Genomic DNA, 18164 nt, shown 5'->3' with positions numbered 1-18164 from the left:
ACAATAAATGTGTACCGTATTCTTCTTCATGGAAAAATAAGACATCCCCTGAAAATAAGTCCTAGCACATCTTTGGGAGCAAAAATTAATATAAGACATTGTCTTATTTTCAGGGAAACAGGGTAGCAAACCTGATGTCTCCTTTCAGGATTTCATTACCAACAGCTGTGTCCCATGTCAGCCAAAACTATGACTTTTGTACTGGGCCAAGATGGGAAGCCGAACCGAAGGCAGCTGTGCACAGGTGAGCCTGCAGCCTGGCTCCAGAGGACAGCCCAGTGGGAGTCTGTGCTAATGGCATGTGGCCAACCAATCAGTTCATCCTTGGACAATTTTGAAATGAAGACCTACAAAGTAGACTGGTTAAAGACAGGCTGAGCAACAGATGAATAGCCAGTGGTACAGTCACAATTATGGACCTTAGAAAAGCAAATCCAGAGACCAGGACTTGCTATGAAACAACCTCTCCCACTAGCATTGCTGCAGCTGCTATATGACCATGAGAGGCTCGGGTGTTCCTGAACAATGTCCCATTTCTGTGGCAGTGACAGCTTCCTGTATTCCTTACTCCCTCAGTCTCACAACTGATCCTCATCGACAGATGTAATCTGAGTACTTTCATCCTTGTCAACCTGAAAGCATGTAGCACCTACTTTGCTTGGACCTTTGAGCTAAAAGAAACGACAACACATCTAAACTGCTCAGCTTTGAACTATATGATTTATGTAAGTTAGACATGAAGAAATGGCTAAGCCTGGGACTCAATGGCATTGGTATATGATAACTACGTTGCCCATAAATATACAGAATACAAGTGGCCAGAACTGTGTGTGACCACCAAACACACACACACACACACACACACACACACACACACACATATTACTTCAATTCAATTAATAAGTATTTGCTATCACAAAGAAACATGAAATAAATTTAACAGAGTACCCTGTTTCTTTTCTAGGACTATTTTCTTTTCAAAACTTATTTTGAGAATTTAAAAAATTAGAGAAAGAATAATAAACATGCTCATATTTCTATAATCAAAATTTAACAACAACCAATCCTGACATATTTGGTTCTGGTCATTTGTTAAATGTAAAAGTTTTAAAAATAAATAATTTTAAAAAACATTAAAGTTCCTTTAGCCTCCAACCTCACAAAACTTTTCTGCTGAACTCAGATAGGGTTTTTATTGCCAAAGCCCAATAATATAATGATTAACCATTTTGCCCTGAGTAGCTCACGTGCTCAAAGGCAACTTCTTTAAGCTTCAACAGGTCAAAGCAAACTTTTGGACTTTCTTCCAAATGTCCTGAGTCATATGAGATCAAATCAATGCCAGGACAAAGGAGCCTCTTGTTCCTTTGAGGACTACTGTTTTCAGACCTTCCTTGGGACATCCCTATACAGCAGAGCAGAAAGAGGCCATGTGGGGACAGAAAGCCAGCACCGCAACAGCCACAACAATGGTCTCCCCAAAATTAGACTCATGAAGAAGCTACCTAAGTGATTTGACCCAAGGGTCTTTTCCCTCCAGGGTGGAAACAGGCAGACTGCACACCAGGTCCTGAGGGGAAGGCAGATTAAAGGCTGGGAGGAACTTTCAGACAACCTCAAACAACCCCGCGAGTTCCCTTCAAGTTCCGCAAATACCACAATCAAACCCAGCCATGTGGCAGTGTTTTGTCCCAGTTAGACCACTAGTTGCAGTATCTTTCATGGAGTATTCTGAAAGAACTTCTGCCTCAAGGTTTACAGAAGACTTAGATAAAAACAAAAAAAAATTGATATGACTCCCAACCAGCTGTAGCAGCCTCATGTATGTCACAGTGTTCAGCCTTACAGTTTATTTTGTTGTTGTTTAATTAACATTTTTTAAAAATCTTTGTTAAATGTATTACATGTCTCCCCTTTTCTCCCATTGGCCCCTATTAGCCCACCCCTGTCCCCCAGTGGACAGCCCAGGGCCTTCACCACACTGCTGTCTGTGTCCATGGGTTATGCTCATGTGCATGCAAGTTCTTTGGTTGATTTCTTCTCCCACCCACCCACCCTCCCCCTTCTTCTCTCTGAGGTTCAACAGTCTGTTCCGTGTTTCTATGTCTCTGGATTCACTTCCTTTAACAGTTAACTTTGTTACTTAAATTTCAAATATGAGTGAGATCATGTGATACTTGTCTTTCTCTGACTGACTTATTTCCCTTAGCATAATACTCTCCAGGTCCCTCCATGCTGTCTCAAACCCCCTGTTAACAGTGAAGAACCTTCTAGTTCAAAGCGCATTGCTAAGTGGCTATTGCACACCAGTGCAACCTCTAGAGGTCAGCCTAGCATTAGAACTCAAAATAGTACTTACATCCTTCAGCAAAGTTAAATTTTTACTTAAAATTAGAGAAAAGAAAATATTAATGATTAGTGTCGGGTAAGATATGGGTGATTTTTTTATATTTCTACTTTTAAAATTTTATTGAAAAGGAGCATTCAGTAAGTTAAAAATATAAAGTGTAACCCTGTGCACTATTAGTGGGATTGTAAAATGATGTAGCTGCTGTGGGAAATGGTATGTTACTTCCTCAGAAAATTAGAAATGGAATTACCATATCATCCAGAAGTCCCATTTGGGGGATATATATAAAAAATGAAAGCTGGGACTTTAAGAGATATTTGTACATCCTGATTCCTAGGAGCATTGTTCACAGTAGCCAAGCAGCCTAAATGCCCATCAAGGGATGAATGGATAAACAAAATGTGGTATTAATATACAATGGAATATTATTCAGCCTTCAAACGGAAATCCTAACACATGCTACGACATGAATGAACTTTGAGGGCATTAAGCTTGCTGAGAGAAATAAGCCCATCACAAAAAGACAAATAGTGTATGATACCACACTATTTACCTATGAGGTCCCTAGAGGAGTCAAATTCATAGACAGAAAACAGAATGGCGGTTGCCAGGGGTAGGGGTAGGGGGAATGGGGATTTGTTGTTTAATGGATACAGCATTTTAATTTTGATAGATGAACAGTTTTGAAAATGGATGGTGCTGATGGTTGCACAACAATGTGAATGTACTTAATATCACTGAACTATATATTTAAAAATGGTAAGGAAGGTAATTTGCCATGTATTGTTTTTTACAATTAAAAATTAAAAAGATAAATCCAATATGTTTTTTTTACTAAACGAGTGGCTGTTTTAACTGACATTAAATTTTGTTTAAATTTGAATCTTCTAGAAGGTAAGAGAGGGTAGGAGTCAAGCAAGGACAAAACTCCATACAAACTACAATTCAGAAATACGTTGACTTAGGGACCAGCTTGTAGATTTGAGGGGGGAAAAATCTTTTTAGCTAGATTTGTTTCAATTAATTTATGTAACAATATAGACCTTGAACTTCCAATTACACATGGTGAATGAAACACAATATTTATTTCTTCTACCTCCAGAAATCTCAGTAAAACCAGACTAAAGGAATTGTCCTAACTAGACTTATTGTGGTGATTATTTCATAATATATGCAAATATCAAATCATTATATTGTGCACCTAAAAATAATATGCTATATGTCAATTACATCTCAATAAAATTTTAAAAATAAAAATATGGGCCCACAGGTGAAAGATATTAAGATACATAATAAATAAAGATTGAATTCTTTTTTTGGGAGGGGGGGAAAGATGGGAAATAATGCCAGAGAGGTAAGGTGAGTGATGAGTGGAGTGAACACAGCTGATTATTTACATACAGAGAAAGGAAATGTCCCGTGGGAAAGAAGTCAAAGTGTCTCCCAAAGGACCTGGCAAAGGTCAGGGTTTGCAGACACCAAATGTGACACACATAAGTGAGGTGCCTGGAGCCCCTGAGTCCCTCCCCTCCCCACTCCTGCAGAAACTCATCTGGAACACACCAGACACGTGAGGGGCAGGCATGACACCCTATAGAAACATGGAGTTGAGTTCAAATATACACATTGAATGGTGAGAACCCCCACAAACATACACACCCCTTCAGGCACTCTCCTTAGATGAGCAACAAGAATGTGGGTGGAGCTGAAACCGGTTTGGCTCAGTGGATAGAGCATCGGCCTGCTGACTGAAAGGTCCCAGGTTCGATTCTGGTCAGGGCATGTACCTTGGTTGTGGGCACAATCCGGTAGGGGGTGTGCAGGAGGCGGCTGGTCGATGTTTCTCTCTCATCGACGTTTCTAGCTCTCTATCCCCCTCCCTTCCTCTCTGTGGAAAATCAATAAAATATATTTAAAAAAAAAAAAAAAAAGAATATGCGTGGAGAGCAGCAGGTCCTCTTCTGGAGACAATGTGTCAAGGAGACGAGACATATGGAAATCTCTGCCCACTATTCTGAAAAGATCCCCAGGGACTGTTAGCCTGACCCACAACACAAATCCCATAGATCTTGTCAGTGTCTCTTTCTTAAGTACAATATGCCATCACCCATCACTAGACAGCCTCTAGTGTTAAAGGTAGAGACAAACACAAAAACAAAATTCAGTGTAGAACTATGAGGAAACCATAACAATGCAAGAAATGAGAGGGGAGAAAAAAAACAACACCTGTAATATCCTCAGAAAAATTAGAGAAGATATTATATCTAGGACTCAGTAATAAGATAAAGAAAGATACATACAAAGATAGAAACATACAAATGAAATACATTGTAGTTCAAGTGGAATTTTTAATGAAAGGGCTGGAGGGTCAATCTGTGGAAATATCTGAGGAAGAACAAAAAGACTGAGGTGGCTAATAGAAAAGAAGATAAAAAATTAAGACTTTTCTATGTGGTACAACATCTGCTTAGTAAGAGTTCTGCTTAGGGCCCTAACTGGTTTGGCTCAGTGGATAGAGCACCGGCCTGCTGACTGAAGGGTTCCAGGATCGATTACGGTCTTGGTTGCGGGCACATCCCCAATAGGGGGTGTGCAGGAGGCAACTGGTCGATGTTTCTCTCTATCCCTCTCCCTTCCTCTCTGTGAAAACTCAACAAAAAATATTTATTTATTTTTTTAAAAAGAGTTCTGCTTAGGAAGAAAAATAAATAACTGAAGTGAAGCCATTTGAACTGTCCTGATTACAACTAAGTAACAGCATGACCTGTGAACACACAGATAAGTCAGGTAGAATGACCCAGCTGAAGAGAACAGGAAAAAAAAGGGGGAGGTAGGGTAGGGAGTTGAGAGGAACTTAATCAAAGAAATATAAAAATATTGTCTCTGTCTCTCTCCCTTCCTCTCTGTAAAAAATCAATAAAATATATATATTTTTTTAAAGTGTACTTTGATTTCCTATCTGTCATTATTGGAAACCTCAAAGGGAGACAATCCACATGACTGAGTCCACATCCTTCACACCAAGTGAACTTCATAGCCTTCCTTCATTGTTTACGCGTATGTGTCTATATGCCCAAGCACATAGGATCACGATGTGTGTGTACTTTAAAATATCCAACAGTCACTCTTCATTCTGCCATCTGAAGACAGTCAAAGCATCCTGATGTGTCAATATTTTTAATGTGCAATTAACTTACATAACTTTCAAAAATCAGATAAACAAAGCTATTTCTGTTAGGAAAAAATACATAACTGAAATGAAGCCATCATTTGAACTGTCCTGATGATAGCCAAGTGACACACAGATAAGCCAGGTTGAATGACTCCACTGAACCCTTAGGTCATGGGGTAAAAAGAGGACTTCTTAACTTTTACGTTCAGTCAGCCTCGCTTCCCTAGAGCCTACCCCCAGGAGCGCTTCAATTAGTCACTAAAACAGCGTTTTGCCCTCCCTCTCCTGGGAGCACACTCATGCTTTCCTCTCCTCCTCCCTCCCTCCACTCTCAGGTATTACCTTTACCTTCTCTTGCCTAAGCTCCAACGGCCCCTCCTTTTGCTTCTGTAACTTATTTCTTGGGCCCATTTCTTCTACCACTTGCTTCTATCTCTGTGAAAATAAAAGTTTTCTGTCCGGGAACAGGATATAGTTACCATTTAGATGAGTCTTGCTTTTTATCTTTCAATAAAACTGAAAAAAGTCCCCATGAAGGTCTTGTATACTTTTCTAATATTTACACTTAGATTGCATATATTTTTGGTAATTGCAGCAAATTTTTAATTATTTTTCTAACCATATTCGGTTAATTTATGGAAACAATTTATTTTCCAACTGACATGTTATTCCCAGCCTTGGAATTTTACCAACAAAGTCTATGTTCAAATTTCACCCTTTTAAATTTCACCTAATAGTAAAGTATTCACTGTCAACTTGGCTAGAAGTATTCAACTTCTCCTGGAATCTCCTACTATTCATACATCACTTATCTGTTTCCCAGGGGATGGGGGTAGATAGTAAATGTTTTAGGTTTTGCGGGTCATACAGTCTCTGTCACAACTACTCCTTGTAGAGTGAAAGCAACCACAGACAATATGTGAACAGTGGGCGTGGCTGTGCTCCAATAAAACTTATGGCAGGACAAGAATTAGAGTGGACAGTCCTGCTTCACTTCCTACAGAAGTGGAATTCCCACAGTAGCAGGAGAGCTGTAGCAAAACAGAACCAGGAACCCCGAGACCCTAAAGTCAGTAGAGGTAGCGACCTCACCACAGGAATCTGGCCAAGGCCAATGTATCAGTTCTCTACCATCTATTATCACAATCTTAGGTGTTAAGAATTTTGGGCAAGGCTCGGATAGGCTCACTTGTATGGCTGCAGTAAAGTTGAGGGCTGCAGTCTGTTGGTTGGAACTATTGGCTTAATCAACCATGTCAAACTCAAGGGCTAACACAGGCCAAATAAACAAGGTTTAAGTTTATGTGGGCGGCAAAAAAAACAAAAGCTTCAATTTTCATAGAAACGTGGGTTTATTTCAGTAGAGATATGCTGAATACAAAGGGCTGAAATAAATGAGAAATCGTTACCATAAAATAATAGAACATTTTAATAAAAATATTTTTATTAAACATTAACTTACCAGACACTGAATAACTGTGCATAAGCATAATGCAAATAATAACTGCACAAATTAATAAGCGCAATGCAAATAAACCTGTTTTTTCTTGTTCCCCGAAAGTGAAATACTTCTTGTTGTGCACACCAAACAAGTCATTCCAAGACTAATGGTGTGGCAATCAGCTGCTAAAATATTTGTTGCTAGTATTAGTGGAGAGAAATTTATGCACCTGCGCATAAGGCACCTAAGGGAAATGAATGCAGCACAATTATAGTAATCAGTCATTAGTGAACATTGTAGTTTGTTATTAATAATTATGAAGAACCAAATATTGTAAAAATTAAGTTATGAAAATTTTAATAAAACGTTTCTTGCATACCGTTATATTGAGTGGGCCACAAAAATATTCATTGTGGGCCAGCATGCGGCCCGTGGGCTGCGAGTTTGACATGTGTGGTCTAAACTGTCTTTACTCATCTGTTTAGCAGTCAGTGATTCGAACCCCAACCAGACAAGGCAGCTTGTTCTCTTCCCCAGAGAGTGTTGGGTACTGAGATGTCAACATGGCGCACACCAGGAAGTCCTGGTCCCTCGAGGGCAAGACTGGCCCCATCACTATGTGGCAAGGAGACTGGATCTAAATCATAGAAGTAAAACACTCATCTATGGGTTCATATGAAACTTTGCTTACTTGATTTTTTTCTTCTTAAAATATATTCATCCTCTCAAATTCTTAATTAAGACCTAGTATGTGCCCAGCAAATATAATGTAGAACAAAAACCAAGTAATGAAGCATGTCAATGAGCTTTTCCAAGGTAGCGTATTTTTCCGGTGTATAAGACGACCCCCTAATTTTACAGTTAAAACATAGGTTTAGGCCTATATTCGCTGTATAAGACTACCCGCCACTTCCGAGGCAACACCAGTTCTTTTTTTAATTAAATTTTTAATGAATGACATTTTTCAAACATACCGTAATATACCGTACATTGATACGATAAATGGAAGGTCTCTTCACAAATGGCAATGCCATGAACTTGACCAAGAAACAAGAAATCCAAAAGAAAACATTAACAATGATGGCATCATCTGGAAAGAAAATTACATGAAGAACTTGCAGAAACGCTTGTTTGTGACTGACTGGGATGATAAGAGGTTTTTCTAGACAGAAGAGCATTGTGAGCTTAAAATCCTTCAAAATCCTCACCATGTTCTTCTTCTGACATCATAAGTTCATCAATGACCTCTTGTGGTACATTTATAAGACAGTCATCACATGGATCAAATTCCGAATAGATGGTGTGGCTTCAGCTTCGGCTTCCCCTTCATCTTGCCACAAGAAGTCATCCTCCATACCGTCCAAAGAATTTGATATGCCACACTTCTTGAAAGACCTGATTACTGTTTCTTCAGTAATATCATTCCAGGCTTTTATGACAAAGTTACACAAAACATCCAATTGTGGCGCACGCATGTTTCCTCCTTTTGTGAATAACTTTTCGCCGCTAACCATCCACTCATTCCACTGTTCTCTAATGCGATCTTTAAATGGCTTGTTTAGGCACACATCCAGTGGCTGTACCAGTGATGTCAATCCTCCAGGAATAACTGCCGCATCTGTGTTTATTCTTGCCAGCCTGTTCTTTGTGCTGGTAGTTAAATGAGCCCTGAACATATCCCACACCAGTAGGCTACGTTCTTGACGAAGTCCACCTGGTCACCTACTCCATACGTTTTCAAGCCATAGCTTTACCCCTTCATCCATCCATCCATCCTTTTTCATTCACATGTACAAAAACTCCAACAGGGAACTTGATTTTTGGCATTGTTTTTCTTTTAAAATAATCATTGGTCTTAGTTTGGCACCATCAGCTGTACATGCTAGTACCACTGTAAAACTGGACTTCTCATGTCCTGTTGTTTTAATTAACACTGTTTTTGCACCTTTTGGATTAACAGTTTTTTTTCCAACCACATCAAAATTCATAGGAGTTTCATCCATATTTCCGATCTGACTTAATGCATAGCCATGTTTCTTGCGCTGTTGTATTACATATTGATGGAAAAGACTTACTTTGCCGTCAAGATCTGCAGGTAATTTTTGTGCAATTTTGGTCTTTTGCCTCAATTCCAGATTGTGCCTTTCCAAGAACCTAGTACTCCAGGATACAGTGGCCTTAAATCCTTTGCTGTTATCTGGGTTAGATTTGGCCCACTGAAGTGCAAACATACGTATTTTGTTTCGTGTCACTACATAACCATTTTGAAGATGCTCAAGAACCATGTCTGCTACATGCTTTTCGAGTTCTGGCCAATAAGAGGTGCCTCTTCTTAATGCACACTTACTCCTTGGCATATTCTTTAATGCATCTTCATTTGCTTTCCAGTCTCGGACCATCTTTTCTGTTACTCCATATTGTCTTGCCGCAGCACAGTTATTGTGTTCCTTGGCAAAGTTTACAACTTTCAGTTTGAAACTGGCTTCAAATTTCCTTCTTCTTGCTGGAGCCATGATGGGTTCTTTTCTACCAGCCATTTGTTGTACACCCACTAATCTTTTAGGCCGGGGTTATACAGAACTGTAGCTTCAGCTACACACAGAATGTTCTATTACGGTACCTTTTAACTCACTGTACGTGTCCTGATACAGCAGCTTTGGCTACACAGAACGTTCCTGTGCTGCAACTGTATGTACCACGGTGAGCCAATCACAACAAGCAAAGGTTCAAAGGTTATAATAGACCGCCTCTCTGACTCTGGCCAATCTGAGCAGGCTTTTTACTAGATCAGAGTGTAGCTTCAGGTACAGAACATGTATAATTTGCATGCATAAAAAGCCTGCTTGGATTGGCTGAGTTAGAGAGGCGGTCCGAGCAGCCTTGCAGTGATTGGTGCGGGATCGAGTTGGAAAATTAATAGGGGTGTCGAACTCAATCAGAGAAGGGGCCAAAATCTAAAATCCAGCCTAAATCGCAGGCCGAATGGTTTACTGAACAGTCATAAACTGACAATGTCATAAACTGACAGCGGAGTGCAGTGATGACAGCGCGGTGCGGGCCACATTGCAAGGCCTGGCGGGCTGGATTTGGCCCGTGGGCCTTGTGTTTGACACATGTGATTTAGCGGCATATCCAGACGATTTTCAGGATCGAGTTGGAAAATTCGTTTAGCGGCATATCGAGACGTTTTTCGGGATATACTCGGCGTATAAGACAACCCCCAATTCAGTTGACTTTTTCGTTTCAAAAGTCGTCTTATACGCCGGAAAATACGTAACCATCTTTCTGTTCTGAGATTTAATACGTTAAGTTTTGCCCTAAGGTGGCTCAGTTGTTTAAAGCTTTGTTCCATATACCAAAAAAGTTGCAAGTTTGACCCCTGCTCAGGATACATACAGAAGGCAGCTTATCAATGTTTCTCTCTCACATAGATGTTTCTCTCTTTCTCCCTTCTTCTCTCTCTTAAAAAAAAAAAAAAAAAAAAAAAAAAACTCCGTTAAAAAATATTCTCATCCTAGGTGATTTGGCTCAGTGGATAGAGCATTAGCCTGCGGACTGAAGGGTCACTGGTTCGAATCCAATCCAGGACATGTACCTCAGCTGCAGGCTCCATCCCCAGCCCCAGGTGGTAGGGGAGCGTGTGTGAGGCAACCAATCAATGTGTCTCTTTCACATGGATGTTTCTCTCCCTCTGTCTCTCCCCATCCCTTCCACTCTCTAAAAATCAATGAAAAATATCCTTAGATGAGGATTAACAAAACAAAAAAAGCCTCAAGTGAAGATTTTTAAAAATTAAATATGTTAAATTTTTATGTGTGTGTATGTTTTTAATCTTTATTGTTGAAAGTATTACATATATCCCCTTTTTTTTCTCACGTTCATAAAAATGTTAAGTTTTAAGTTACTAGTACTAATTTTGCTAACCCTTGTAGTAGAAAATAATAGTCTTGAATGGCAGCTTTTTAATTTTAATTTTTTAATTTACTAAGCTCTCTGGGCATGGTATGAGTTATGATAATAATTTCTTAAATCTTCTGTTTTATCCTCAGCCAGTTTAAGTTCATTTTTACAAGTTTAGAATCAAGAGCACCATTTCTATTCATTTAAGATTAGTTTAATAGTTGTTACACAGAATTTTCCTTCAGAGGTAATGGATTTCAACATTTATTTTCTACTCCCAGTAACTGGGCCATATTCAGGAGAATCAGAATAATGGAAGTGAACTACAAGGATGGAACTGATGGCAGGAAAAAAACTATGAAGAACTGCCTTTTGAGACTCAAGAAAAGGTTCCGATTACTCAGTTAAAATAATTACTGAGCCGGTGCCCATTATATTCCAGGCTCAATGGACAAGGAACTTGCACCTTGCTATTTCTGTGCCCACATGGCTCTCACAGAGATCACATAACATCTGAATAACGAGGGGTACTGAGAGTCCTCTGAAGCACACAGCCTCGTGTAATGAATGAAGAGTGTCATAAAAGGGCCCAATCAGGGAGACAAGCTGTTTAAATTTCTTAACAAAAGGTTCTCCTTATACCTTACCAATATGCCAAATATGTGGTCAGGCACATTTTAATCGTGGGTTCCTGAACACATAAGGACGATAGACAATACACAGTGGTTGCTGTTGACATAAGCTAACCTTACTGTTAACCTGAGGTTGACAGTTTGCTGACTGAAAGAAGCAGCAATAATTCTTACCTGGCTGAAAAAAATTTTGAAACTCAGAATTCACCTTACTGATCAAAATAAGGCTTGAACTCAGTTCTCTTAAATGGTCTCTCTGTACAAGAAAGGCACTTTGAAAATCTTTTGATTTAAAAAAGGAAAGCAGGTGGCACAAGACCAAAAATTTAGTACTCCTGAGGAAGGCAACATGACACTCCTCAACCTATTTTCCTGAAGCACTTTGTGCACAATAACTTGAGAAGAAAGAGGAAGTCAGTTATAAGATATCCTGAGATTCCCTACTTTCAGCCAAAGAGGTACAACCAGTACTGCATATTTACGTTAACTCAGCTTAAATCTGAATGAATTGTAAAGATTCAGTCTCTGCTACTGACAAAAGAACTGTGCGCACTCTAAGTCTTAAATACATAAGAATTCAGTACATTTGCTTTTTCTACAATAAGTCAGGTAATAGCAAGAAATTAAATTAAGTTGTATATTTGATATGTTCTGTTTAAAAATAAATTATTTTGAAATTTTTTATTTAAAAGTCTTACAGACATATCTAAAAGTTCAATCTATTTGGGCACCAATAACATTAAGAAACACTAAGTTTTCAGCCATGGCTGGGTGGCTCATTGGGTTGGAGTGTCACCCTGTGCACCAAAAGGGTGTGGGTTTGATTCCTGGTCAGGGCACATACCTAGGTTTTTGAGTTCAATACCTGGTTAGGGAGCATATGGGAAGCAACCGATTGCTATTTCTTTCTCACATCGATGTTTCTCCCTCTCTCTCTTTCTTTCTCTCTCTCTCTCTTCCCTCTCTCTAAAAATCATACAAACATATCCTCAGAGGTAAGATGGCTGCCAACAGGAAGGCAGACTGCAAGACAGTGTGTGAGAGCACAAAGGAAGAGTGTGTAGTAGCATGGGGAGTGTTTGCTAGTGAGTTGAGGGACAGCTATCCTCCAGGAGAAGGTGGGAGACTGCGGGGTGGGGCTCCCCTGATCGGACAACCCCCGCTGGTGCTGGGTTCCCCCCGAAGTGACCGGCTCTGATGCGGAGATCGCGCCATCTTAAAGGGGAAAGTGGATGTTATCTAAAGCCTGAAAAGCCTGGGAATCTACAAAACTACAGCACCCAGAGAATAGCTACGAACCCAAGAACACTGGTCCCCAAGTGGCCCAATCAGAGGAGCTCTGCACCCCCTCATGGAAAAGTCAGATTTCACCTGGGATAAGGTGAGGTCTGTGGTCCAGGCTGGAGAGAGAAAAGCACACACAGGAGCTGGAGGGCGTGGGGAAGTCTGTGACCAGAAAAATCCGTGGCCCTTGGGGTTGGCGTGATCTGCGAATGTGGAAGGGAACTCTAAAAAGCCACCCATAGCTGACCTGAGCGGAAAAGGACAGCCTAAAAATTTTTAAAGTGTGCCGGCTGCTTAGACCCCAGTGGGAAAAAATTGCACAGACTTGCACACAGCGCCAGAGTTCGTGCACTTACTCTGGCTCTTTTTTCTATTTTTTTTTTTTTTTTTTTTTTTTTTCCTCTTTAAATCCTTGCTCTGACTACTAAGCCCAATACACAGGATCACCCAATTGGGGACACTCTCAGAGACTGCAGGGGAAAGTTGTTTTTGTGGAACCCGGGGATCAGAGTGGGGAATAATGATCAGAGAACCAGCTCTGGGACAGCCCATTCCCTTGAACTGGTATTAAGTACCACAAGGAAAGCAAATTTCAAGCAATAGCTAGAGAGGACCTATAAACCTGGAGGTCAATCCAGAAACACTGCCACTCAGGGATTGAATCACAAATTGACTCTTGTGTAAACACAAATAAAGGCCTATAAGAAATAAAGACGTACTGCCTGCTTGAAAATCAGGACTGTGCCTACAACACAGAGCAGTGGAAGGCAGGGAACTTCAATACTGTCCTGACTAGAAAACAGGTGGCCAAACAGAACAGTAAATTTAAGTTAATGACCTTCACCACTGCACATTTTTATTTTTTTTTATTTTTTCACCTTTTACTTAAGAAAGTAAATTTTCTTTTTTCCTCACATGATTTTACCTTTTTAATTATTACATTTTTACTTTCAATCAGTAGTAATATTACTACTACTATTTTACCTTTTTTTTTAAAGTGTCATTTTATTTCCTCTTTATTTTACTTTGAGATTAGTGTTCTACATTCTATTTTCATCTTTCCATTAGCATCATTTTATTCTATCTCAACATTACCTTTATGCCAACACTACTCCTGCTTTAGATTTTCCCTATTCCTTTTTACCTCTTATTAAAATTTCATCCTACTTATATATCTAATTTCCAATCCCCTGCTCCAAGTTCATACACACCTCTCTCTTCTCTTTCTTCACTATCCAAAAAGCAAATTTATTTTCTCCCTGTCCTTTTGTTTTTATTTGCTTGATTGTTGATTATGTCGATTTTTTATGCTTATTTTGTGAGACTGTTTCACATTTTCTTTTTGTGTTTTTTTTTTTGGGGGGGGGTTGTTTGTGTATTGTTTTTGTTTGTTTTTTTGCTTCTGTTTTCCCTCGCCTCACTTGATATTAGTTGTTGTTTGTAGTTTTCATTCATATCTAGGTATTTGTTGCTGGCCTTTGTTGGGATTAGTGACTGTTCTATTGGAGTTTTCTCCCCATATAAATAGTTTGATCCCCTCTTCTTTCTTATTCTCTTTCTTTTCTCTCTTACATTTTTTTTCCTTTTCCCAATTTCATTTTTGCACTCCTTTTTTTTCTTTTCTTCTTTCTTTCTTATCTTCTAATTCACCTTTCTCTGGTGGTCATCTTTATTTAGGGTTATTAATATCGTCAATATATTTGGTTTCAATGCCTTGTGCATTGTGCCTTGTTGTGTTGTATATTGTGTATTTAAATCAACACAGGAGAGAGAGAACTACATAACCAGACACCCAGAGAAGAGAGATAATGGGGAGTCAAAGGAACAACACACATTGAAAGAAAAGCAATGGAAATGAAAATGAAAAAAAGCTGGGGTATTAATACTTATATCTGGCAAATGAGATCTCAAAGTGAAGGACATAAAAAGAGATTAGGAAGGCAACCTCATAATACTAAAAGGAGCAATCCAACAAGAAGAAATAACTCTGGTAAACATATACACACCCAATACAGAAGCACCCAAATACATTTAAAAAAAAAAAAAAAAAAAAAAAAAAAAAACCTTCTGGAGGATAAAAACAGAGAGATTGACAGCAATACAATCATAGTAAGGAACTATAATACCCCACTATCATCATTGGACAAATCCTCTAAACAAAAAATCAGCAAAGAAACATCAATCCTATGCCAAAACTGGTTTGGCTCAGTAGATAGAGCATCAACCTGCGGACTGAAAGATCCCAGGTTCGATTCTGGTCAAGGGCATGTACCTTGGTTGCGGGCATATCTCCAATAGGGGGTGTGCAAGAGGCAGCTGATAAATGATTCTCTCTCATCAATGTTTCTGACTCTCTATCCCTCTGTCTTCCTCTCTGTAAAAAATCAATAAAACATTTTTTTTTAAAAAGAAACATCAATCCTAAATGACTCACTAGACCAGATGGAATTGACATCGTCAGAATATTCCATCCCAAAGCCACAGAATATACATTCTTCTCAAGTGCTCATGGGTCTTTTTCAAAGATAGACCATATATTGGCTTTTATTATTTTGAGGTATGATCCACAGGCAAAGTGGATAATAAGCCAGTCAGAGAAAGATAAGTATCACATGATCTCACTCATATGCAGAATCTAATGATCAAAATAAATTGATGAACAAAATAGATCCAGAGATATAGAAGCATGGAACAGACTGACGAATTTCAGAGGAAAGGTGGGGGAGGATGGATTGGTGGGAAGAGATTAACCAAAGAACTTGTAGGCATATATGCATAACCCATGGACACAGACAATAGAGTGGTAAAGGCCTGGGCAAGGTGGGGGAGGGGTTAGGCTAGAAGAGGTCAATCGTGAAGAAAAGGGGGACATAGGTAATACTTTCAACAATAAAGATATTTTTAAATAAAGTAGGAATAAGTCAATAGGGAAAAAATGATTTTATTTAAAGTCCCCCACTGATTGTTTAAAAAAATTTTAATTAAATTTTGGAAAGAGTGGAAAGGAGAGAAGAGAGAAAAAAACATCATGAGCAAACATCTATTGGCTACCTTCTGCAGGCCCTCTGCCAGGGATGGAGCCCACAACCTCAGCATGTGCCCTGACCAGGATTAAACCAGCAACCTTTCAGTAGACTGGACCCAGACCAGAGAAGTGAAAGGGCCTGGGAGTTCACACCAACCAAGGACAGCTGCTAGACAATGATTGGTAAGGGAATATGAAAGCTAAGCTCTCTTGCCTTAAAGGGCGGGAAGGGAGGGAGCGGGAGGGACAAGCTTTAGAGAGTAGTTCATGCTCCAGAACCTCCGTGGAATCTTGATGACTCTGCACTTCTGAAATCATGCCCTCAGTTGATTTCTTTGTCTTCCTCATCATGTCCCCTCACTACCAAACTGGCTTCTCCTGAGAGCATTTCCTAAATCAACCCCTGGCCCCAGGACTCTCATCTCAGGACCTGATTCTGAAAATCCTGATCTAAGATAACATAATTTAAAGCAATGTATATTAAATGCTCAAAGATTTAAAAGTGTTACCTTGCCAGATGGCTCGGTGATTGAGCATTAACCTATGAACCAGGAAGTCTGGTCAAGGCACATGCCTAGGTTGCAGACTCCATCCCCAGTAGGGGGTGTGCAGGAGGCAGCTGATCAATGATTCTCTCTCATCATTGATGTTTCCATCTCTCTTTCCCTCTCCCTTCCTCTCTGAAATCAATTAAAAAATAATAAGAAAATAAATATAAATAAAAAGTGGTACCATAAATAATGAGCAAACAATGAAAAACCATTAAAAATGAATAGGTATATTTGGAAAAGAAGTAAATAAAACTTTTAAAATAAAATTTTAATTACTGAAATAAACTCAATTGATGGTTTAAACAGCAGATTAGACACAGTTAAAACTAGAATTAGTGAACTAGAAGAAAGATCTAGAAATTGTAATAGCCAGTCTGGCTCAGTGGCTAGAACGTAAGCCTGCAGATTGAAGGGTCCTAGGTTTGATTCTGGTCAAGGGCACATACCTCAATTGCAGGCTCAATTCCAGCCCTAATCAAGGTGTGTGTGGGAAGCAACCAATTGATATGTCTCTCTCACATCAATATTTATCTCTCTGTCCCTCCCCTCACTTCCACTCTCTCTAAATATCAATGGAAAAATATCCTTAGTTAAGGATTAACAAAAAAAAAATAAAGATAAAAAAATAAGAAGTGTAACCAGATATATTCCAAAGAAATAGGGAGAAAGAATATATAAAAGAGAGGTCAAAACAGTGTACAAATGATGTGTTGTGGAATTGTGCACCTGTATAATATTGCAACTAATGTCATCCCAACAAATTCAATAAAAAGAGAGGGAGCCAAAACCGGTTTGGCTCAGTGGATAGAGCGTTGGTCTGCGGACTAAAGGGCCCCAGGTTCGAGTCCTGTCAAGGGCATGTACCTTGGATACAGGCACATCCCCAATAGGATTGCAGGAGGCAGCTGATCAATGTTTTCCTCTCATCAATGTTACTCTTTATCCCTCTCCCTTCCTCCCTTCTTCTCTGTAAAAAAATCAATAAAATATATCTTTTTTTAAAAGAGGGGGTAGGAAAGTCAGGATAAATCAAAGACCAAAAAAAAGAGAGAGGTCAAAAGATGACTGAGTTCATTCAATATACATCCTATTTAATAAAACCCTAATATGCAAATCAACTGAAAAGCAGAACATCTAGTCACTATGATGTGCACTGACCAGCAGGGAGCAGAAACTCAACACAGGAGCTGCCCCCTGGTGGTCAGTGCAGTCTCACTCAGCCAGAAGCCAGGCTCAAGGCTGGCAAGCACAGAAGCAGTGGCAGGAGCTTCTCCTGCCTCCGCTGCAGGAGGGCGGTAAGGAACGAGAGGCCCCAGACTGCAAGAGCCTCAGACTGTGAGAGGGATGTCTGACTGATGGCTTAGGCCCAATCCCCTAAGCTAGCAGGCAGAAATCCCCCAAGGGTTCCCAGATTGCAAGAGGGAGCAGGCCGGGCTGAGGGACCGCCCCCTCTCCTGTGCATGAATTTCGTGCATCTATATAATCATAATCCTGGAAGGGAAAAAGAAACAAAAAAACAGCAATCTCATTCTTCAATATGTATCTTATAGAGACTCAAGCACTTATGCCCTGGGCATATGCCCCAAACTGAAAACAACTCTAATGTTCATTTAAAAAAAAATTTTTTTTAAGATAAATAAATTATAGCAAAGTCACAGAGTAGAGTATTATATAGCAACTCGAGGCCCAGTGCACAAAATTGAAATTCCTGCACTGGAGGGGGTTGGGGGGAGAGCAGGGGAGGGGAGGGGGGATGGGGGAGGTTCCTCAGCCTGGCCTGCACTCTCTTGCAATCCAGGACCCCTTGGG

The 18164-nt window shown here is 39.7% G+C and overlaps 1 protein-coding gene and 1 long non-coding RNA gene across 2 annotated transcripts in view; one reads left to right on the top strand and one right to left on the bottom strand.

The window, feature by feature from the left end:
* Positions 1-18164, bottom strand: part of CRYL1 (crystallin lambda 1) — a 142225-nt gene that overhangs the window by 109684 nt on the left and 14377 nt on the right. The window lies entirely within an intron of this gene.
* Positions 8913-14955, top strand: LOC311620146. Its single transcript, XR_014794639.1, has 2 exons — positions 8913-9885; positions 10088-14955. It is a non-coding gene; the product is annotated as an uncharacterized lncRNA (long non-coding RNA).

This window comes from Pipistrellus hanaki (assembly GCF_964339955.1).
Source record: "Pipistrellus hanaki genome assembly, chromosome: 3".
In the NCBI taxonomy this organism is placed as follows: domain Eukaryota; kingdom Metazoa; phylum Chordata; class Mammalia; order Chiroptera; family Vespertilionidae; genus Pipistrellus; species Pipistrellus hanaki.
The sequence above is the reverse complement of the archived record's forward strand: the minus strand, read 5'-3'. Positions and strand labels throughout refer to the sequence as shown.